Genomic DNA, 23733 nt, shown 5'->3' on the forward strand with positions numbered 1-23733 from the left:
TGGTGCCTCGAAGGGTTTGGAGGTATGCGGTGAAACCGAAGGCGGTGGACAAATCCCGGCGGAAGGTGAATTTGGAGGTTTCCCGATTTTGTAGGGACCTGGGTTTCGGTCGCATCGTCCATAGTGACATTAAATATGATGCGGTGGAATTTTTTCGGGGGGATGGTGTACACCTGTCTCGTATGGGTATGGACCTGTATCTTCTGGAGTTGCGGGAGGTTCTATCTCGCTGTTTGACGGTTCGTCAGTTGGTTGGTGAGTAAGTGGTAGTCGGTTTCTGTATTCTGGTGTCCCCCTCCTCTTTTCCAGGGTCTCCCTCGTACTCCCACCCCTCCCTGTTTTAGGCGTTGGGGGGGCAGAAAGGTGGGGCTCTCTCCGTATCAGTCTTTCACCCCACGGCTTTCTGGGTGGCGGTTTTGCTATGAGATCGTCAGTGTTGGGCCAAGTTGGACCCGTTAGTTGTATCGGTTATGGTTTGGGGATTGTTCAGTTTGATTGACCTGGGGTTCGGAGAATATGGATCGGGGGATATGTTATGTTGGTTTATAGTCAGAAATGTAAGGTTATATTTATTAGGTGATGTTATAATGTTATAATGTTATTGGGTTTTGTATGGTTTTGTGTTGGGTATGTACGGGTGGGGGTGGGGTGTGATGGAGGGTGTGGGGTGGGGGCGGGGTTTTGGGTTTTTGAAATAAAAACGAACAAAACTTGGGTTGTGGTTTAGATTGTGAGGCGGTTGCCGAGTTTGTGTATTTTGTAAATGTGCACCTGTTCCAATAAAGCGGCCTTTTTCACACTTAAAGGGTTTTTGAGTCTGCTCACTCTCCCCCCACCCCTCTCTCCCAAGGGGGGCTTGGGGGAGGGCAGCCGACCACCGGGAGGTCTCCTCCCCCGGGCGGTTTGGGAGATCTGGGTGGGGTATTCTTTCTAGCAGGTTCTTTGGGCGTTTTTGGGCTGGTTTTAGTTGTTTTGTGCGCTCCCCTATAAATGGGCGGGGCTCCTCGCTCCGGGCACCATTTTAGGCTTGGTGACCTGGTGGCCGGTTGAGCTTAGAATTTTTGTCCCTCCCTCCCCCCCCTTTTTTAAGGGATTTCAGTTATTTATTTATTTATTTATTTATTTTTCGTCTGGCTGCGGTTTGAAACATGTGTTCATGGGGTTTTACGTTGTTCTTTGTCGCTTGGGACAGGTGCGTGGCGGTTTTGCTATGAGATCGTCAGTGTTGGGCCAAGTTGGACCCGTTAGTTGTATCGGTTATGGTTTGGGGATTGTTCAGTTTGATTGACGTGGGGTTCGGAGAATATGGATCGGGGGATATGTTATGTTGGTTTATAGTCAGAAATGTAAGGTTATATTTATTAGGTGATGTTATAATGTTATAATGTTATTGGGTTTTGTATGGTTTTGTGTTGGGTATGTACGGGTGGGGTGTGATGGAGGGTGTGGGGTGGGGGCGGGGTTTTGGGTTTTTGAAATAAAAACGAACAAAACTTGGGTTGTGGTTTAGATTGTGAGGCGGTTGCCGAGTTTGTGTATTTTGTAAATGTGCACCTGTTCCAATAAAGCGGCCTTTTTCACACTTAAAGGGTTTTTGAGTCTGCTCACTCTCCCCCCACCCCTCTCTCCCAATCACTCTTGAACAGTTGTATTTCTTTCACAAGTGTTCCCAATGTTACCGGCGCTCACTTGTGAATATGTGAACATCTCTATGCCTTCTACTTTGTTTAATGAGCCTGCTTGTACCTACGGGCATTGCATGTATGAGTTGCTATTTCAACCTATGTATGGAGCGACCTAATCCATTAATGGATGCAGCGACCGTTGTGTTAACTAAAGGAACCTGAGCAAGTAGCGGTAGCTCGAACTCCGCGATACACGTTCGCTACAATAAACCCCTGGCGGAATGAATATTTATAACGTTAGACTTAGAGAAGCAATCACGTGATATATAAATTATGCTTGCAACAACATGCGCTTCCATTTGTTGACTGAACTCTGGTTAAGGAGAGAGATAGCAAATCATTGATATAAGGTCATTTCAAGTAACCAATTGAGATGTACTCAAAATTATCGGAGGTAACAATTGTTTTGCTACTTAAAGGAGCTAAAGTAAGTAGCAGCAGCTGGAATTCTGTGGCAGACGTGCGCTTTATTAGACCTTTGATGCATGGAATAACTACAATGTTAAGCTATGGGGAATGATCACACGATATTTAACCCCTTCACTGCGGCGCCTATTCCGCCGCAGTGCTAAGGGGACGGGGCGGAAATACGGCGGGCGCATGCTGGTGACAGAACCGCTCCGTCACCAGCGTCGGTTGCGCTGTGCTTATGACGGAGCGGTTCCGTCATGGCCCCGCCCGCTCAATAGAACGCTCAGCGCCGGCGCGGAATTCGCGCCGCGCGGAGGGTCGGGCGGGCCATGACGGAACCGCTCCGTCATCAGCACAGCGCCACCGCAGCTGATGACGGAGCGGTTCCGTCATCAGCATGCAACGGGTTAAACAATGCCTGCAACAGCGTGCGCTTCTATTCCATTAAATTACTAAATTCCATCTCTAATGCGTGAGATAGAAAATCACTGATATATGGTTACTTTAATAAACCAATTGAGATGCAGTTAAAACTACCATTGTAATGGTGCACTATGTCACAATACTGATCTTCAAGGTAACAATTAGCGGCAGTAATAGCAGCAGCAAGAATGAGTCCTAATAATATTGACTATAGCTGTCTGTCAAAATCTATAGACTAACAACAAGGTCAGAAACGTAAAAAGGAAGTTTCTCGTTTAATCTATGCCATGTAGCGAGAAAACAAGGTGAAATAAAAACACCAATAAAATTTCTCATTTTACAGATCGCTCTTTAAACCTGAGGACAACCCCTGAGTTTAACAGTGCAGAGGTATACTGTATTACAGGCCTGGCTACAGCGATTCGTGAAGTGACAGGAAATAGGTGGTGAGTGGCTCCTATTTTAGTTGAGACAATAGACAAGTACCAGCATTACAGAGCACTAAGTTATATTTGTGTATTCTTTGTAGATATCCAGCACCTGAATTAAGATCGGTGGCTCCTCCAAGGCAGGGTACATTTTGCACTCATACTTATACAGGTATTGATGCTATTCATTTATAATAGCGAGCACCTTTGAATTGAGACGAAAGATTACTAGTAGTATTAACACTTGTCTCTAATATTATCCACTTAGAAATTCAATTGACAATACAACGCAGAAGTATTGGTGCGGGTATTTTTTCAGTGCCGCATAGTCACATGAGGACACGACATTGTAAAGTGACTCTGAGTGAACCCAGAGCATTGATATTTAACCACATCGCTGCTGTGGTTATTTTTCCCCTGTGCTGGAAATTGCTATTTTGCTGGTGTCATGACGAGCTCAGCTCGTCATCAGCACAGCTCAACTGTGCCTCATGAAGAGCTGAGCTCGTCATGAGCATGGAAGGGGTTAAGGTAAGAGACGTAGCAACTTTATGTTACTCTGTCTCTGCAAGCAATGGAATGAATGATTCTATGAAATTGCGATATATTAGGGAACCACATAGAACCACACTGTGAACTGAACATATAGGGGCACAAATTCAATTGTAAAAGTTTGAAATGTGTAAAGAAAACTAGTTAATTGTTTTTTTCATAATGAGGTATATATAGAAATGATTGGAATTATGTATTTCCAGCTAGACAGAACATGTTAAGCTTAGGTGTGTATTGTAAAATTTTAAATTGTAATGTTTTTTGTATGGTAATTGTGTGTCTATTTATAGAGAAACAGTCCTGAAGAAGGTGCTTATTATCAACACCGAAACGCTGCGTCGACACTTGTTCTCTTGAGCAATTTTGAAACATGGATGTGTAAACCTTTATTAATAATTTTTTCTCATGAATATTATGATGTACTAAATGTTATATATCTGTATGAAGCAGAATAAACATACATATGTTTTAATTTTGTAACTACATTCTTGCCAAGACGTTTTTGTTTATTTGCACACCATTTGTTCTGTCAAACTGTGTTTATAAATTGCCAACATTATTGATCTATGTACTCTATTGTCAGTCCCCCTAGATATGAGTAAGTTCATGCTACTTGTGGTTGTGAGTTTGACCTAAAGAACAGGTGTGTTCAAAAGTCCTATTTTGGATGCATAGAATCTTCTGGACTAGTTCAGCTGTCCACTAGATATATGCTGTAGGGACACTTTAGATCTTTTTAGCACTACTGCGTTAGGTCATCAGTGTGGCAGTAACATCGCTATCGAAAACCTATGGCCAGATGTACCAAAGGGATTTACCCATTCTGTGTCTATGAGAAAATATGTTCCTACATAAGGCCCTGGTGTCTGCCCAACTCAAAACAGAGTCGGTGGGCTGAAGGTTTGACGGAGAGAGTACTGAACCACATGTATGGCAGAGTAACCTGTCCACCAGCCTCATAATCAGGCCGATAGTATTTTAAAACTCGATTCACTGCTTGACAGTGTGGTAAATAAAAACGAATGATTTACGCCGTTCGGAATTTCTATAATTACCCAAGAAAATGGTAATGCATAAAATGAGGAGCAGAGTCCGTGGTCTTCGAGTTGAAAGGGTTTTTATTCCAGAACTCGAGTTAAGGGAGAGCTCCTTCACCAAGCGGGTTCAGGAGTAGTCTGCTTTACTTGGAACATAACAGCACTTATATACAGTACGAGTACAATCAAAAAGAAGGAGTTCCCTTAGACTTGATTCAATCATTCATGATGTAATCATACGGAAGACATAGCATGCTTGTTCTTTTTTAAAGAATAACCTGAATAGCATTTACACAAAGACAAACATATTGCATCCGGGTGATTGTGGTGACAAGTTACAGAGTTGCTAGTATCTGAGGACAGAGAATCGAGGCATTGTTACAGGGTCATTTCTGTCGGAAAGGTAAAGAGGACAAGGCATTGTGCGTTCTTTACTTCTTACACAAGGGCGGTGATGTCTCACAATGGTATGTGTGTGCAGCTGGGAAGAAGGAGAATGGGCTGTAGTAAACTATTCTTCTTCGTGGCTGTCTCGTGTGCTTGATTAGGTTTTCCCTTGGTTGTTAACCCAACCCATGGCTGTCCTCGCAAACTGGGAGATCATTGACGGGCGAGAGCTGCTCGTTTGGTGACAGAGTTAGGGAGGGGGGGTTTTCGAGTCAACCAGCTGACTGACTCCATTCTGGTCTAAAGGAAAATATCGAAAGGGACGGAAACCCGTAGGATACATGGTAGCTGATCATTATTCTTTGCGTGGGCTAGTATTATAGGAAAAAGAGCAGGCAAGAGGGGGGTATAACAGGATTTGCGCTTGAAGTAGGAGAACCGGCTTGCCTGGTCGATGTTAGGGTGGATAGGGTGCATGATGGGACACCAGGCGGAAAAAGGAGTTTTTTAGTCAAATTCCACATTCCCTCCTTGTCCCATAGAAACCCTATTACATAAATTCTTAATCAATTTCTTTGTTCATCAGGTCGTATACTTGTTCCTGTAACATGATCATTTCATTTCTCTTTCCTCTGTTTCGTGGACGAGGAGTACTGGAAGTGGCACACAGTCCGCAAAGGGCGGGGCCACACTGGACACAGAGGCAACAGGTGAAGATAGTGGCAAAAACAAGGCCCAGGACTGTTAGTGCCTTCCACCCCCAGGTGGACAGGAGGTCCCACAACCAGCCGGTCAGGGACCATGTGCCAGTGTCTTTAACCAATTTATCGGATAGTACATGGAGGCGGGATATAGCAGAATAAACTGATGGGGCGTTGTCAGGAATAAATACACAACAACTGGACCCTATTACCTTACACACACCACCACGGTCGGCTAACAGGACATCCAAAACTATACGGTGCTGCAGTGTCATGAGTCTATCTGCAGCTACTTCAGCTGTAATGTTATTTAAGGCGCCAGTTGTTTCATCTATGGCGGCCTGAACTACACGAGTTAGTTGCCGGATGTGGCGACTATTTGCCATAGGTCCCCAGAAAGGGAGAAAACCTTTAAAGAAGTCTCCAGCTTCTTGTCCTGCAGTATCTTCCGCATCTATGACCCCCCTTCGTTGTCTTCTAACTTGGGTCAGAGGGTCAATTAGGTGGTAATTGGCAGGGGCTGTGTAAGTCGGTGGTAAAAGGAATGGGATGTAGCATTTTCCAGACCAGCCTTGAGGCAACCAAGTGCGCGCATGGGGTCCACAAATGAAATAGGTGTTTGGGGCAATTACTATGGTCAGAAAATCGGGGGCGGGCAGTGTGTATGTCCTATCACACTCGCTGTTCCCCATTATTTCCCCTTTTCCTTTCCCCCTTATGCAAAACCGGCCGTTTTGCGGTACTACCCAACCTCCTTGATCTGTCCGTCTTTGATCGACGGAAAACATTTCCCTGAAGGAAGCAATGTCATGGAACTGAGAGTAGCTAATGTTTTCGTGGTCTTCAGCCCTCCCCCAGGTCACAGTGAGATCCACCATTTTGGAAACAGCCCTTACTATTTTAGTCTTCACTTCGTTCCAATTACTCTCGTTTTTCAATTTGGTCGGGGGAATGTTTCTGACTGAGGCAGAGAATATCATGGCTAAAGCATAGGCGGACCCTGAATAACCAAACGGGAGGGAGAAAAAGGGCATTCCCTTATGTACGGAATGTGGCATCAAGCCACAAACCCAACAGTTTGTCTTGTTGACTATGAGTTGGTGTTTATGGAGGGTGGAAATGAATGTATTATTTATAAATTCCTTTCTTCTGTCCTCGAGGTGTGGGGGAAGATCGACATGGGAATGCATAGTGGTATTCTTTACAAGTGTGGAAGAATGCGGAGAGAAAACTGTACATAAGATCCTTCCCAGACAGGCTGCTACACAGCAAACAGGTAACATTGTAAACAGAAAAATCGAGAACCTACTATGCAGTAATTTTATATAATTAGTCTTTTTCCATTGGCGCACCGCGTGATTTCTCCTCATAATGTTTATGGATTTAATATCAAAATGTCTCTGGACACGAGATCAAAACGTCTCCCAGCAGCCGCTTCACCAAGAGCTTGTTCTTGGGCTTAATTAGCCACCAGTGCGTTACGATCAGGTGTAATGTCTTTAGTCTGTTTTTGGTGAGATCGCAGCCGCGATCGGTATTCCTGTTGAGGAGTGAGTTCTGGAAGTGGTGAAAGTATATCCGGGGCGTTTATGGCCGTTGAACAGGGCACAGTGTCTGTAGGTGTAGGTCCAAAAAATTTCCGACAGTGGCTAGCGTGGAGCCACCCTTTGCGTCCTTCTACTTTGACGGCCGTCCTTGTGGGCAGGAGGACCAGTTTGGGAGCTGTCCACCTCTTCTCCAGGGGGCTGGTATGATCGAAGTTCCGCACTAGGATCCAGTCGCCGGGTCTGATGGTATGCTCTCCAGGCGTGGTGTGGTCTGGAAATGCTGCTGTAACCTGTGAACGACAAGATTGGAGTGCAGACATCAAGGAAGCCAGTAATCTGTCAACATATTAGAATCAATGTCAGTCAGTTTTCTAGGAGAAGGGTTTTCAGATGTTAGGAGGTCTCCCGAATGTTATTTCGAAAGGGGACAGTCCCGTCCAGGAATGTGCCACCATCCGCATGTAAAAGAGAGCGACCGGGAGGGCAGTGACCCAGTCTATCCCTTTTTCTGCACATACTTTGGCTAGTTTCGTTTTCAAGGTCTGGTTGTGCCGCTCTACCAGGCCCGCTGCTTGAGGGTGTCGGACACAATGAAATCTCCAGGAATATCCCAGTAGTAGAGAAACAGCCTCCATTAGTTTGGAGGAGAAGGGCTGCCCATTGTCTGAATAGACGACTCTCTGTAACCCATACCTGGAAAAGAATTCTCTCACTAGTTGTTTAGCGGTTGTCTGGGCACCATAGTCTGGGACGGGGTATGCTTCAGTCCATCGTGTCAGTGTACACACTACCATTAGTACATATTTGTACCCTCTGCATCTGTCCATCTGGATATAATCCATTTGGAGGACTTCGAAAGGATGATCAGGAGGCTGGAATCCACCCTGTTCTACTGGTACTCCTTTACCAGGATTAAATTGGCAACATATCATGCAAGTTTTTACTTTTGTTTGGCTCTTAGATGTTTGTTAAACCAGATATTCCGTAAACTATCCAGCATACCTTTCTCACCTAGGTGAGCGGGGCTATGGACCGTGTCAATTATGACTTGTACCATGGAGTCAGGGAGAAACCACATTGTTCGGTCTTTGGTCATCAAACCCTGATCAGTCTGGACCCCTCCTTGTTCAGTCCATTTCTTTATTTCATCTGCGGTGGCATGTGTCTGTATGTCTTGCACATCTTTCAAGGGGCCCCTCACTATCATAGTGACAGTCTGTGTGGGTAACTGAGAGTCTGTTGTATTCGCTGGATTCTGGGCTGTCTGTTTAGCAGTCCGGTCCGCTAAGTCATTTCCTTTAGATATGGTGTCTGTAGCTTTGGTATGTGCTTTGCACTTCAGAATAGCTATGGCTGTAGGTAGGTGTATGGCATTAGGAGGGCTTGAATCAGGGGGCCATGCTGTATTTTGGCCCCATGTGAGGTAAGGAAACCTCTTTCTCGCCATAACACTCCGAAATTGTGAACTACACCGAATGCGTATTGGGAATCAGTATAGATGTTCACTTTCAATTGTTTTGCCCATATGCAGGCCTGTGTCAGAGCAATGAGCTCTGCTGCTTGGGCTGACAGGATGTCAATTCTTTGGGTCTCTATAACTTTACAGTCCGTTGTTACTGCATAGGCTGCCACTAACTCTCCAGCACTTGTCCTCATGCACGACCCATCCACATAAAATGTTACATCAGGATCTGGGAGTGCAACATCTGTTAGGTCCTGTCTTGGTTTTGTCACTACATCGATCATCTCCACACAGTCATGTTGTGTCATGTCATCTGAACTTGAGGGCAAAAGGGTAGAGGGATTTAAAACGTTGCATCGTCTGATCTCTATGTGTGGCTGAATGAGCGTTAGTTCGTATCCTGTCAGTCTTGCTACAGTCAGGTGTTGTGTCTGTGTTCTGTTCAGAAGGACTTCCACAGCATGTGGTACTTGTACTATCAGGGGATGTCCTAACACTATTGAGTCACTTTGTCTTATGGCCAGGGCTGTAGCCGCAACAGATTTCAGGCATGCAGGCAAAGCTTGTGCTACGGGGTCCAATGTGCTAGAAAAAGAAGCACAGGGTCTATTTCTTCCTGCTTGGTCTTGAGTGAGGACGGATAGTGCTGTTCCGTCACGTTCTGTTACGAACAGGGTAAAATGCTTGCTGTAGTTCGGGGTGGCCAAAACTGGTGCTTGACACAGAGCTAGTTTCAGAGCTTCAAATGCTTGGGAGTGTTCTGATGTCCAAGGGAGAGTTGTATGAGTGGCTGCTTCCACTGTGGTTAACTGTATGAGTGGCTTGACTATGTGGGCATACTGAGGGATCCATTGTCTGCAATATGAAGTGAGACCAATGAATACACAGACTTCTTTCTGTGACTTTGGCTGTGAAATTGTCAAAATCAGTTGGATTCGTTCTTGTGTTAGTTGCCTACCCTCTTTGGACAGCAAATGTCCTAAGTAAGCCACTTGCTGTGCGCAGAACTGCAATTTTGAGGGAGACACCTTGTGACCTTTGTCTGTCAGGAAATGTAGAACTGTGAGAGATGCTTTTTCACAGTCAGGTTCTGTCCTTGCTGTGATGAGGATGTCATCTACATACTGTATCAATGCTGTGTTGGTAGGCATATTGATACTGTCAAGTTGTCTTTTTAGTGCTTGGCTGTAGATGCTTGGACTTTCTGTATAGCCTTGGGGAGCTCTAGAGAACCTGAAACTTCGTCCCTTTAAACTTAATCCAAAAAGATATTGACTGTCGGGGTGTATAGGAATGCTGAAAAACGCATTCTTCAAGTCAATGACTGTGAAAAATGCAGCTTCGGGATCTATGGCAGTCAATAGTGAGGAAATATCTGGGACCACTGGATATTGTGGGATCACACATTTGTTCAGTTCTCGGAGATCAACCACCAGTCGGTAGACCGGGGGTGCCTGAGGGTCAGTCCTTTTGAGGACTGGAAGAACTGGAGAATTGCAAACATTTGAATCCGTCTCTATCACCACTCCATGTTCTATGAGTTCTTGGATTATTTTTAGTAAGGCTTGTTCAGCCTCGGGTGGAATCTTATATTGTCGTTTACGAGGTAGGACTACACCCTCCTTGAGCGTGACTTGATGTGGGGTGATGTCCATGTATCCGACATCAGTCAAGCTTTTTGCCCACAAATGTTGTGGGATGTCATTTAGTCAGGGGTCGAATTCTTTGACTGTGAAATGTCCTTTGAAATCTCGTAGGAACAATTTTACTCCTTCCGGTGAACAGCATATTACTGCTCCTAGTTCTTTGAGTGTCTTGATTCCTAGTAAATTTTCTGGGCACGTCTCTGTAAGGACCAAATCAGTAGTACGTGTCAGAAGGCCTACTCCTAAAGAGACTTGTTCAGATACTTTGTTTATGATCGGTTTTCCTGAAAAGCCCAGAGATATATTATGTGAGCCAGAGAGAGGAACCTCTGGGACTTCCTTATGACTTATGGTAGTCCTACTCGCCCCCGTGTCTATGAGGAATTTTCTGTCTTGTCCCAGTAAGTGAGCTTGTACATATTGACCTTTCTGATCCACTGGAACTGGGATAAGGGGCAAGTCACTTTCTCTCTCAAGGCTGTCTCATGCACATGGTTCAAACTCGGGGTAATCTGACTGTGCGTACTGGTACATCTGTGTGGCAGCAGTAGCGGGCGTCTGAACCTGTGGCGGCGTAATGGTTTGAGGCTGCTGAGTGTTACCTGGTCTAGGAGTGTGAGGGCGTTCTTTCGTCTTACCTGTTGCTATGTTATGTTTCAAAACTGGACATTCCCTCACAAAATGGCCCTGCTGCTTGCAGTAGTTGCAAGTACCTTTATTGGACCCCACATTACCTTTGGGGCCCGTATTTACTGGTGCCGTCTGTGCAACCAGTACCTTCATTTTTGTGTCTTTTACCCTTTTCTTTTCCTGTTCCTGTTCTTCCCTTATTCTGTTGTGGTGGTACTGTAACATCTGCAACATTTGTGAAGGACTATTTGCTTGCCAGGTACTCTCAATTTTCAACACTCTATTTCTGATGGGGGTAAGGCGTTGTCCACCAATTTGGACACAAAAAGATGAGGATATGCCTCGCTACTATGTGCGAGTCCACTATTTATAGAGAAACATTTCTCTAATCTGGTGTAGTAATCACCCGTGTCCTCGTCTGGCTTTTGTTTACAGGCAGAAATGGCATCCCAATCTTCCTTTTTCGTTGTCAATAACAGAGGCAAGACCTGTATGAGGAGACTGGGCAGCTCTTTTACGCATTCACCTAGACCTTCACCTGGTTTTCTGTCTGTCTCTTCTTGTTCTAGGGCAGCCCACGTAATCTTTTTACCATCCACCTCCCAGTCCTTTTCCTTCAATTTGTCAAATATGCCGGTAGGTAGAATTACCTTGAGGAGTATTATTATATCTGGATATGTAAAACTACCCATTTGGAGGATATCTTTCAACTCCCTATGAAATCATCCGGGATCTTTTTCGTGGGAGGGCACCATCTTTTTCATTTCCAATATCTCTAACTTGGTTAGGGGAGTATACACATGTATTCGTTGCAGTGTACCATCTGGCTGGGGTATGGGGTGGACTTCTCGTAAAGGATATTGGCCTATACTGTAAGGTTCATGATCTGATGAGGCTAAGGTAAGTTGGAGGAAACGGAGGCGCAGGTCCAGAATGGTGTTGATCAATTCCGGTCCCCGAGACCTCCATCTATCTGTTACTACTTCCTGTAACAATTTGTATAGCTTGTCTGGTCGGTGGGAGTTATTCTCGTATAAGGTAGCCAGGTGTTGGACCATATAAATACCTGCTAGTCGTTGTTCTGCTCGGGGAAGAGCCAGAAACATTTGCGCTACTGTGTCTGGGCCATATACACGGTGCTGTGATATCCAATGGGTGGCAGACCGGGCCAATTCTTTTTCTTGTTGGGTAAGGGGAGGCTCATTGTCCATCCATTCATCTAGGGCTCTTTTCGTGGACTGAAAAAGATCTTCCGAAGAAGGATCTAATCTTTTAATTTTTTTCGACATTCACGGGGTTCGCCACTTGGGGCCAGGACAATGTCGCGATACACCCAGGAAGTTCATTCTATCTAGTGTCAGACCCTCATCTTCCTCTGAGTCGTCCTCCTGTGTGACTTTCTCAGAGTGAATAGTGACAATTTTCTTAACCAGTCTTTTAGTTATTTTGTCGATCTGATGTCCCAGATCGTGTGCTCCTCTGTGTATCTGATCACTAAGGTCTATTAACTCAGAGTCTACGCTTCCATTACCCGGGTCTAGTTCCCGGATCAGGCAATTTATGATGAACCGCAGGAGCAGTCCTCTGATGGGAACTTTTCTGTTTTTCATGACCTGGACCAGAGTATCCGGACTTTCACCTGTCCGTATAAATTCGTAAACTCTATCCAAATGCTTCGTTATATCAGGGACCTTTTGGAGTTGACCCAGGGCTTGTCTAATCTCTCTGATATCGTGGTAATTGGGCCACTACCGGGTTCCGGGTCGTAAGGACACTCAAGAGGCGGGACATCGTCTTTATCCTCAGCCCCGTTCCCGGACACTCCTAAATCAGAAGTAGAATCACCGGCTACTAGTTCAGGAGTACGTGTAGACGGGCGTGTTCTAGGCATGTTTACATAAGCGGGGGTGGTTCGGACAGATAGGCAGGGAGGAAATTGTCGGGAGCAGAGGGAATTACTTTCACTGGGGACTTGGCGTGTTCTTCTACAATTCCTTCCGACAAAACGGGATAAATGGCAGTAACAAGGGCGCTTCTCTCTCTCTCTACCTGTTCAGCTAGGACTTTCTCACCTTCTTCCTGTAATTGCTTTTCTTTAGCCTGCTCCGACATTCTCTTACTTTTCTCGACTTTCCCTAGTTCTTTCTGGGCCCTTCTATTCGCTTCCTTATGCCATAACTCAATGGCTTCTGTCTGTGAGGGCCTCGCCTTTCTTTTCCATAGCTCTTCCTCCACTCTCATAATGCATTCTATATCCCATGTACCTGTGGCAGGCCACCTATACGCCATTTCTAATTTCTCGGTATAGTCTACCCAAAGGTCTAAAAATAATATGGCACTCAATCCATGTTTTTTGTACATGAAATATCCAGGCGTATCTCTATGCGGGACTTTAACTGGTTTCTCTAACAGATTCTTTTTGGTGCCTATTGTACGTAATTTGGAAAACAGAGGCATTCTTAAACTCAACAAATTACGTTTTTTTTAAAAGACTTGAAATATACAAAAACAAATAAACACTTTATACGCTAGAGTATAGAGCAACCTTACCGGGTCTCACAAATGAGACTCGTCTTTACCGTTTTCCAAAAATGGAACCCGTCTTTATACTATCCCAGTGGTACTCACCAAGAAGCAAAACTTGAAGACCTGGTCATCGGGCTCTTGACGCTTGCGCAGGAATTCGGGTCTCCAAAGACCTCGGACTCGGTGCTCTCACTGGTCGGGCTCTGGGTTGGGACGCTCCGCTATCTTCTTCCCCGCCTCGTGTGGATGATCAGTCGCAGTCTGTCTCCTCCTCGTCTCGAGGGAGTTAGCGGGAACACCCCGCTGTCGTGCACTTGAAGTCCGTCGAAAGTATGGAAGGGACAAGGACCCGACTTACATCGCCGGCGCGTAGGGAAGAGGGAGCGTCCCTGTTCAGGCGCCAATTAATGTGGTAAATAAAAACTAATTATTTACGCCGTTCGGAATTTCTATAATTACCCAAGAAAATGGTAATGCATAAAATGAGGAGCAGAGTCCGTGGTCTTCGAGTTGAAAGGGTTTTATTCCAGAACTCGAGTTAAGGGAGAGCTCCTTCACCAAGCGGGTTCAGGAGTAGTCTGCTTTACTTGGAACATAACAGCACTTATATACAGTACGAGTACAATCAAAAAGAAGGAGTTCCCTTAGACTTGATTCAATAATTCATGATGTAATCATACGGAAGACATAGCATGCTTGTTCTCGTTTAAAGAATAACCTGAATAGCATTTACACATGGCAAACATATTGCATCGGGGTGATTGTGGTGACAAGTTACAGAGTTGCTAGTATCTGAGGACAGAGAATCGAGGCATTGTTACAGGGTCATTTCTGTCGGAAAGGTAAAGAGGACGAGGCATTGTGCGTTCTTTACTTCTTACACAAGGGCGGTGATGTCTCACAATGGTATGTGTGTGCAGCTGGGAAGAAGGAGAATGGGCTGTAGTAAACTATTCTTCTTTGTGGCTGTCTTGTGTGCTTGATTAGGTTTTCCCTTGGTTGTTAACCCAACCCATGGCTGTCCTCGCAAACTGGGAGATCATTGACGGGCGAGAGCTGCTCGTTTGGTGACAGAGTTAGGGAGGGGGGGGTTTCGAGTCAACCAGCTGACTGACTCCGTTCTGGTCTAAAGGAAAATATCGAAAGGGACGGAAACCCGTAGGATACATGGTAGCTGATCATTATTCTTTGCGTGTGCTAGTATTATAGGAAAAAGAGCAGGCAAGAGGGGGGTATAACAGGATTTGCGCTTGAAGTAGGAGAATCAGCTTGCCTGGTCGATGTTAGGGTGGATAGGGTGCATGATGGGACACCAGGCGGAAAAAGGAGTTTTTTAGTCAAATTCCACATTAGGTAGCCAGTGCAAACCTTGCCTGACAACGGACATACGGCTTTGATCCCAGAGGCCACAGACGACCCTACATGCAAGGTTTTGCAGTCATTTAAATGTGTGCGTCAGTTTAGCCGGCAGCCTTAGGTAGATAGAATCAGCGTCGGATTGGCAACGCGGGCACACGGGCAATGCCCGAGGGGCTGGTGTCCAGTTCCAGCTGTGGGCTGCTTTTTTGAGCAGTCTGGGGGCCATTGGCGGTTTCTGCATTGCTCTGATGCTGCCAGCGGCCCAGTGGGTGCCTGAGTGGCCTTTCTGGAGGCAGATGGGCCTCAATTACTTCCCTTTTATAAAAGGGCAGAGGTGTCACTCCCTTTCTCTAGCTGGACCGGCCTATTAACGTATGCATATTGAGCGGGGGCAGGGGGCAGGGGGCAGGGGGCTGGAGCAAAAGTGGCCTCGCTTGTATTTAGAGGTGTTTCACCAGTGTAAACTAATCAGTGCATTTTTTTATCCCCCCCCCCCTTATTTTTTTATAAAACTTCGCCGAAGGTGTGTTTTGTAAAGGCAATATGCAAATGTGGGCCACTTTTTTTTTTAGCATGCCCGGCCCGATTTTTAATCCTAATCCAACCCTGGATAGAATTACAACTTTTAGTATGTGAAAAACCACAGGCCCAGCCCACTATGACAAGCAACGATGGAGACATAGGAGGATCCTGCAAAGAAAACTCATTTATAAAACCACCTGTAACCAGCACCTTTTGAACGTGGGTGTTAAAAGTGAAGTCTTGTCGAATATACCCCATTTTATTATCTGAGAGCACATGGTCAGGCAGAGGACCCAGAAGCCGGGACCATCAAGTGACAGAGGAGCAACGGGTGTCATTTTCCAGCACAAGAAGCTCAGTTTTGTCTCCATTCATCTTAAAATAATTAGCTGCTCTGAATGGAACAGAAAGCTGCATAGGAGGCTGCTGGTAGTTTAGAAACAGAGGATGTAGTTGGGTACACTGTCTGAACCAGGCAGAGGTGCTATACAGCCCAATAGCATTTGAAGAAAGTCTGCAATACCCTCCAAGGTACCCTTTCCGCAGGGATAACAAGCAGACAGAATCAATAGGTCGTGGAAATTGTGATTGCTTTCAAAAAGTGAGTGATATACGGCTAACCATTTATACTGTATCAGGGGGAGCAAGACAATACCATAATAATGCTAGGTACCTAAATCAGCAAATTCGGCACTAAAGAAGTCATCAATGCCAGCTGAGAAATGAAGCCTATAAAGCGAAAGATAATCATGAACAAAAAGGAACTGAATATTGCTTGCTTGCCTAAAATGAATCATGAGGATCACGGTTCGATTGCCGGCGGCAGATTAGCCCAGCACCATGTGACTCTGGGCAATAGCTTGCTTAATCTTCCCAACAGCCCCCAGCGCCTGGAGACCCTTACGGGTGATTGTTTGCGCTTTACAAATGTGGATTATTATTAATATTATTATTACGGGGTTCTCATGGGTTCTGCTTGGTTCAAGTTAAACCTGATGCAAGCATCCCAATTTATTTTATTTATTTTAAGAATTTATAAAGCGCAGACTGTCACCATTTCAGGCATCCTGGCGTTCTCTTCCTGTTCCAAAAGAAGATTTGTGGGGGAGGCTATCAATACTGAGGAAAACATACTACATAATATTCTTAAGAACAGAATATGTTCAATCTTCCATGGGTAGGTTGCTATAGTCTCAAGAATCTTTATTTTAGTGTAAAAAAATCAGCCTTTTCTCAATGGTCATCCCAGATTTTTTACCTTTTGCTGGACCCAATAGTTTTGCTGCATTTAGAACTTTGTGCGCTTTATTCATGCTATCCAATATTGAAGCGCTTGTGCTCCCCTTCAAACATGGATACATTCTTTTTTTCTGATTGCTACATTTAACATGCCTGTAAGTCCCTAATATATGGTGTAAAAAGGCCACCCAGGGCCAATTTCCGCAATCATCTAGCATCATTTGTAGGTGAGAGGGACTCTCAATATATCTGGAGTGCATTTGGAACTCTTACCTTACTAATTTTATTCTGTAGGAATGGTCACAGAATTGTACACCCTGTGCAGCGACTGTGGTGGTTCAGCAGTAAAAGAAACACCTGCTGGCCCTTCGTGGAATTTAACTATAAAACAAAGGCCTTCACTGTTGGGCTTGATGACACCCACTGTCAGAATGTGGTCTGTGTTTGCATTCAATGCATGCATTAATGATAAGTGGCAAGTTACTTCTTTTTACCACACTTTGAATACATCCTTCAGCTCACCCTTCTGGTTTGGTTGGAATAGAAGGCAGCTGATCTCATCTGGAGGAGAATAATGCAACCAGAACCATTTTTGTGAAGAGTGGGTCATCTCAACTCTTCGCCACATCTGAAACTTTGTTTAAGAAATTTGTTTTTGAAAATGATTATTGATTTGGCTACTGTTCTGGTTCAATATAGGTACCAGTGTCTGCAGCCAAAAGGGTTGGAGAACATGCTCCAGACTAATTGGATCCTGGTGGACCAGGTTGAGAGTCGGGGGCAGAGCTTAGAAGAGGTTCCTGTGTTAGATTGATAGCGGCTGACACAGAAGAGACAGACACTTTAGTTCTAGATCAGCAACTCTTGAAAGTTTTGACCATTGGAGGCCAACAGGTTCATGATAGTCAGGCCTTCTCAGAATTCCAGAGCTACTTCCAACATTTGAGGCCCAGAGCCACAACTAGAGCTTTATCACCTACCAAAAGTTAACAAGTCAAAATCTGTCGCCCTTTCTTAATTTAAGGTGCAAACCGAATGTCACTCCTGTTTTGCCCTCTGATTTCCCTTCGTAATGCAACCTGGGGTCGGCCTTAGTGAGCGCTCTCTTAGTTGAAACACAGGAGTACGTTGCTGGGTGCTCCGGGGAAATTAGTGCGGATACTGATAAAGGTTGATTGACAGGGAGAGAGTATCACAAATGGGGAGAATCAGTACTATTAATGTTCAGTACCTCTGGCTTCTGGGCTTCTCCTCTGCCTGTTGACCGTCTTGGAGTGCGGTGTACCCTTAGGCTGTAAATACAGCAGTGGTTGAGACCCACTGTTAAGGCACGTAGAGCCCATCCTGGTCTCAGGCACTATAGACAGCTTGGAACGAGAGTCTGTGGGTCTAGCCCAAGAAGACACTTTGGGGTCCACCTGTTACTACAGTTATGAGAATGATCTGACCAATTCACTGCAAGAATCCTCTCCTTGCACAAAAGACACTGTCTTAGGGCCCGATGTAGGACACCAAATACCGGTCAGTAACGGCCGATTTCGGCCGTTACCGACCGGTATTTAGTTTTTGATATGTAGGGGCCTTAAATTTTAGAGAATCAGTAAATTTACCGATTCGGTAAAATACCGAATCGGTAAATTTACCGAATCGGTAAATCTAGTTGTAGGTGGCACTGAAAACAGTGCCACAGGCCCTTAAGAATTCGTTATTTACCACGAAATAATATTTTGTGGTAAATAACGAATTCCAGTGTACATGCACATCTGTGCATGTACACCTGTGCCATGTGGCACACATACATGCCCTAAGGGCATGTATGTGTATCACATGGCCCACAAGCCAGAATCAGGGGTGCAACAGGGTGTCAAAGTGACACCCTGTCCCCCTTGACAATTCGGTAATTTTACCATATCGGTATTTACAGATTCGGTAATTGACATTGATTCCTATGGGCCTCAAGGCCCATAGGAATCAATGGCAATTACCGAATCGGTAAATACTGATTCGGTAATTACCGAATCATACCGATTCGGTAAAAATTACCAAATTATTTCCTACATCTCATTTACCGAATCTAGAATACCGAATCGGTAAAATTTGGTATTCTAGAGTCGTCAAATGAGATTTACCTACATCGGGCCCTACATTTCTTATTTTGCTCATAGTCATTCCACACTACGGTTACATCATTATCATTCACGATCTCACCTGTTCAAGGTCAAAGGTAATCAGGAGAAGGCAAAGCTACAGGGCCAATGCATTAACTGGAGGCTGGAGCAGAGTTGGTAGCCTAGGGTTCAGGGAGCAACTCGCATTCCGGGCAAGGCACACAGTGGGCCTTGAGGAGGGCAAAGAATCGCCTTCTAGGTGCAGGACATTGGAGGGCGGAAGGAAGATGATGACATTGAAAGACGTTTGGCTGCCACGCCACAACCGATCACGCATACGCAAAGAGCGGATTTTATTGAATCTCGTGTACAAGTAAGAGCCAGCCCTCTTTCCCGTACATACTGAGGTTGAAATTTCATTAGCAGGCTCGCCAGGGTTGTTTTTGAGATGTAGAACTTAAGGTTGTTGCTGGAAGGGAGCGGAAAGAAAGAGCTACGTTTAAGGCTGTGGGGACAGCATGGAAGCCTAGTGTCAAAGAAGAAGAGGGAAAGCATATAACAAATCAACTAAAAACACTTGGGCCTAGTGCCGTCAGGTTGGACACGGAGATTGCAGAGAAAATAATAGGATTCGAACTGAAAATGTGTGGAATACATTTATTTTTGTCTTTTCATGTTATTACTTCTATAAAAATGTGTATACTTATCGAATATACTATTTGAAAAAATAATACAAAATTGGGAGGTGGCAGTATCATCATTGCTTCAATTTCTTTTGTTAAATATTGAAAATGTGCAGAAATGTAATTAAGCACTGTGAAACCAAAAGAACAGGATTCGGCATCGCTTAATTTGAGCAGGTGTTCGAACCCCCCCCCCAACCCCCCCCCCCCCCGCCCCCCCTCCAACCCCTTCCTCCCGAGAAAGACACTGAAGCATATACTGTTCACTAATTAGTCACTGGATTCAGAAACATAGGGTCATTTTGTGAAGTGTTTCATGTTTAAATGTGAGTGGAGGTGCGTTATAGCCATAATAATGGGTAATACTTAGGGGAGGGATAATATTAATTGGTAGCACAATGTCAGGACATGTAGATTGTGCGGTTAAATGTGTAACATGTTTTGTAGGCCAGTTTTCTTCCAAATAAAGCGCCCATTTCCACAAACTGCGCCTGTCACCTTTCTTCCCCCAGCGCTACATCTGTGAACTTCCAGCAGGTATTTAGTGATGCTCTGAGACGGAGAGGTCGCTGCAGGACTTGAAAGAGGCCGTTGACTGTTGAACCCGTTCCAGTTCGCAGCACACTGGATCACAGCGTTCCTCTCGTGGCAGCGGCACCGGAAGGACTGTGTTGTTTCAGAGATGCCATCACTGTTGACAGATGAGCTCGAACTTCCCCCTGTTCCTGCATCTCACGGTATCTCCTGCTGCTTGTTGGCCGCGGCACTTCCTCACCCCACGACAGCTACCTCTCAAACCCAGGGCGCATGCATGCGTGGTACGCTGCCGCAGCCAACATAAGGTAGCCTCGAGGAAGCCGATGCCACCAAGGAGGTGCGTCATCACCCACGACCTACTTTAACGTTCTTCCACGCACGTTTGTGCGCATTACTGCATGGGTTACGCCCTTTCTGCACGGACGGGTTGTACTGTCTATAGACCACCAACCACTTTGGATCATGCACGTCCCTAGCAAGGGGGCCGGGCCCTCCAAAACAGAACCTTTGGCCCGCCCAGTCACGGCAGAAAAGGCCACGGCAGACGATGCCACGGAGAAAACACCTGTTCAGGGCTTTCTCCATCCCGACGTCCGAACGTTTTTTCACTGTCTTAAAAACGGAAATTGCCTTGGCCGGTGTATGTTGGGGGTAAGGGTGGGCAAGCCAACAGATTAACAGGCAGAGCCCCAGATCCGAGTTAAGGCTCTGGCTTGTCCCTTAGAGCCCATGACCGAGCCCAGCTCTGAAAATGTTTGCTATGTAAAACATAGAATATGCATTATGTAATATATGATACAGTGTCTTCAAAATTCAAAATAGTGTATTACTTTAACACGTGGAAGCTTTGACATTAATATGTTACAATATAGCGCTGCACTGAGAAGCACTTATTAAAAATGATAGTTTTTAAACATGAGCATAGAGTCATTCCTCCCCATCGTCACACTGGTAACAGTGCCATTAGTGAACCAAGAGGCAAGACAGTTGTCTTGTGTACCCTGCATGGCCCTCACTATTATAGCAAAAAGATCAATTGATGGACAGAATGCATAACAATGTCATACTTTCACCCAATACAGAGATCTGGGCCTAAATCCATTGAGTTTTGGCTCTCCACACCATTCCAGTTTAGACCCAGCCATATGCAAATCAGTCTTGACCCTGCGCCCAATGGGAACAATCCAGCCCGAACTGCCAGGCCAGGTCCTCCCTGGGCTGGAAACAAGCATCCTAGGACCGGTTTCGGGCTTTCAGCCCTCATCAGCCAGGATAGCTGGACTCCAGTGGCATGGAGAGCCCGGTACCCACGTCTGGGCATACCCGTCCCACTCGGGGTGACAAATGCAAAAAGAACAATTGATGGACAGAATGCAGAACAATGTCATACATTCACCCAAGTACCAAGATCTGGGCCTAAATCCATCGGGTGAATGTTTTGATTTTTTCTGCATTACGTTCATCAATTGTGTGTTGTTAGACCTGACATCATTGGCTTGAGTCTCTCCTCCATTTTTTCTGTTTCCTCCACTGTTTTACGATGTTTTGCTGGTATATGCTTTGGGCGCTGTGCCACTGCTGATCAGTGCCACAGCGCAAGTGCTCCCGATGTTAAATTGATGTATCGATTGTATCCATGTTTGGCTTATTTGGTTTACTGTCAGTCCCTAGTCTAGTGCACCAGGAGTGCCGGGGCTTGTAAATACAAATGCCGCTCGTGGGCTTGCAGCGCGTGTTGTGCCACCCACAGGAGCGGCCTCGTAAAAGAATGTCTACGGGTCGGTCATTGCGAGACCCACGTGCAGCCTAGTGCTGTCACGCAGGCTGCGCAAGTATACCTACTTGCCAGCCCCTCAAACCTTCCCTTGACTTCATGTTAGCCACCCCTATGGTAGGCCCACGGGCAGGGTGCATTGTAAGTATAAGGTAGAACACGCCTGACCAAGTTGGCATGTCCTAATAGTGAATTACCGCCATCTTCGTTCTTCACTATTGCGAGGTAGCCTGCTCTCCGTTTGGTAGAATGGGCCGCCGGGATTATTAATGCTATGATCCTAGCTGGCTCGGGGAGCATGGTGCAATGTCGAGTTTGGTATCCCTGAACTCGGGGTTTAATTACGCATCCGTTGGTGTGGATGGTTTTTGGACTCTGGGTTTGAAAATAGCACTTTTAGAAAGTGTCTATTTTCTTGTCTAACCATATCTGGTTTCTGCTGGTCTTGCGTGTGTGTGACAGGAGCTGGGTGGCTCCACAGGTCTGGATGAGTCAGTGTGGGATGAGTGGGACATTTGCGTTGAGAGTAGGGGGAGAGTAGTTGTTGATAGCCTGCCCTGCCTGATACAATGCTGGCTCCACCTCCTGCCAAGAGGCTGATGGCTCTGTGCCTGCCATGGACGATCCTAGCCCCACCTCCTGCCAGGAGGCTGATAGCTCTGCTCCTGCTAGTGACAATGCTGGCTCCACCTCCTGCTGGGCGTCTGAGGACCCAGCCCTGCTCAGTGAATAGGCCAGGTGCTTCTGCCTGGCTCCACCCACAACAGACCCAGGATGTTGGAAAAATCCCCTGCATGGACAAAGGGATCAAAGCCGAAAAGGGGTATAAGAGAAGGACCCCTGAACCAAGAATTTAGATCACTTCTGACAAGGAACCCTGTAACCAAGGACAAGAGGCCTGCTGATCTAAGGACTTGCCTACCCCTTCTGCCAGTGTGCTGTTTGCTGGGGGGAATCCTGCAGTGCTTCTTTATTTTTGCCAAGGAACCAGGAGAGAGGAACTGTGTGTGTACTCTCAAGCTTGCTAAGAAAATCTCCAAGGACTGGAAGAGTGCCAGTCTCCTGCTGAAGTCACAGGGCTAAAGGACTTCATCTGCTTAAAGGGCTATTTGCTGGAACCTGTGAATCCAGCACCTCTGAAAGAGCCAGCAACCTCGACGCCGACGGACGTCGCCGAATCCAGCTCGACACCGTGAGTGACGGCTCAAGTGTCCCGCTGCCTCGACGCCGGCCGCCGGGCCCGACCGACGCCAGCAGCAACGCCAGTGAGTAGTGAGTTCGGCTCCAGCTCCAAGGGACCTCGTGTCTGCACCGCTGCTGATCGCATCGCCCTCGTGCCCTCTCGACGCCGTGAGCGCTGCTCACTCTGTGCAACCGCATCATCGACGACGACGCCTGCTGAGGCCTGATCGACACCGAAGACGCGACGCCGGATTGCTCGACGTCGCTGATCATCGTGTGCTTCATTTTCCAAAGGTACTGTGTTGTTGGGAGTCCGTGTGACTCCGGGCTCGACGTAGCGCTCCTCGCGGTCGACGCCGAACCTTTGGATTACCTTTGCCTCGACGTCGTGTAGCCCCCGTGTGGGTTACCCGGTTGCTAAGAACTGTGTTTCCAAGAAGAAGATTTGCTTTTGCTACGAAAGACTGTGTCCTAAAGAAGAAACTACCTTGAACTATTTTTCCTTTTCCCAGAGTATTTATTAAGATTGTGTACATTTTTGTCGTTTATTTGGTCTTGTGCTAAGCCTTATATAAAAATCCTTATTTTTATAATACTACTGTGTCGTGTCCATTTGTAGTGTATTCACTTGGTTACTGTAAATGGTTGTAAATGCTTAACACACAGCCTCTGAGATAAGCCTGTTCTGCTCTGCCAAGCTACCAAGGGGGTGAGCAGTGGTTATAAAAGGGTGTGATCCCCTTGCCCTGACTAGAAAAGGTGTGTCCCTATTTGTCAGAAGTGCATACCTCTGCCAACTAGAGACAGCCGGTTCTAACATTGGATGCAGCGGTGAGGATTTGGACCTTGCATTTATGACCCATGTACAGTGATTAGTGTGCGCTACATAGTGAA

The sequence above is a fragment of the Lissotriton vulgaris genome, chromosome 9 (assembly GCF_964263255.1).
Source record: "Lissotriton vulgaris chromosome 9, aLisVul1.2, whole genome shotgun sequence".
NCBI classification, from domain to species: domain Eukaryota; kingdom Metazoa; phylum Chordata; class Amphibia; order Caudata; family Salamandridae; genus Lissotriton; species Lissotriton vulgaris.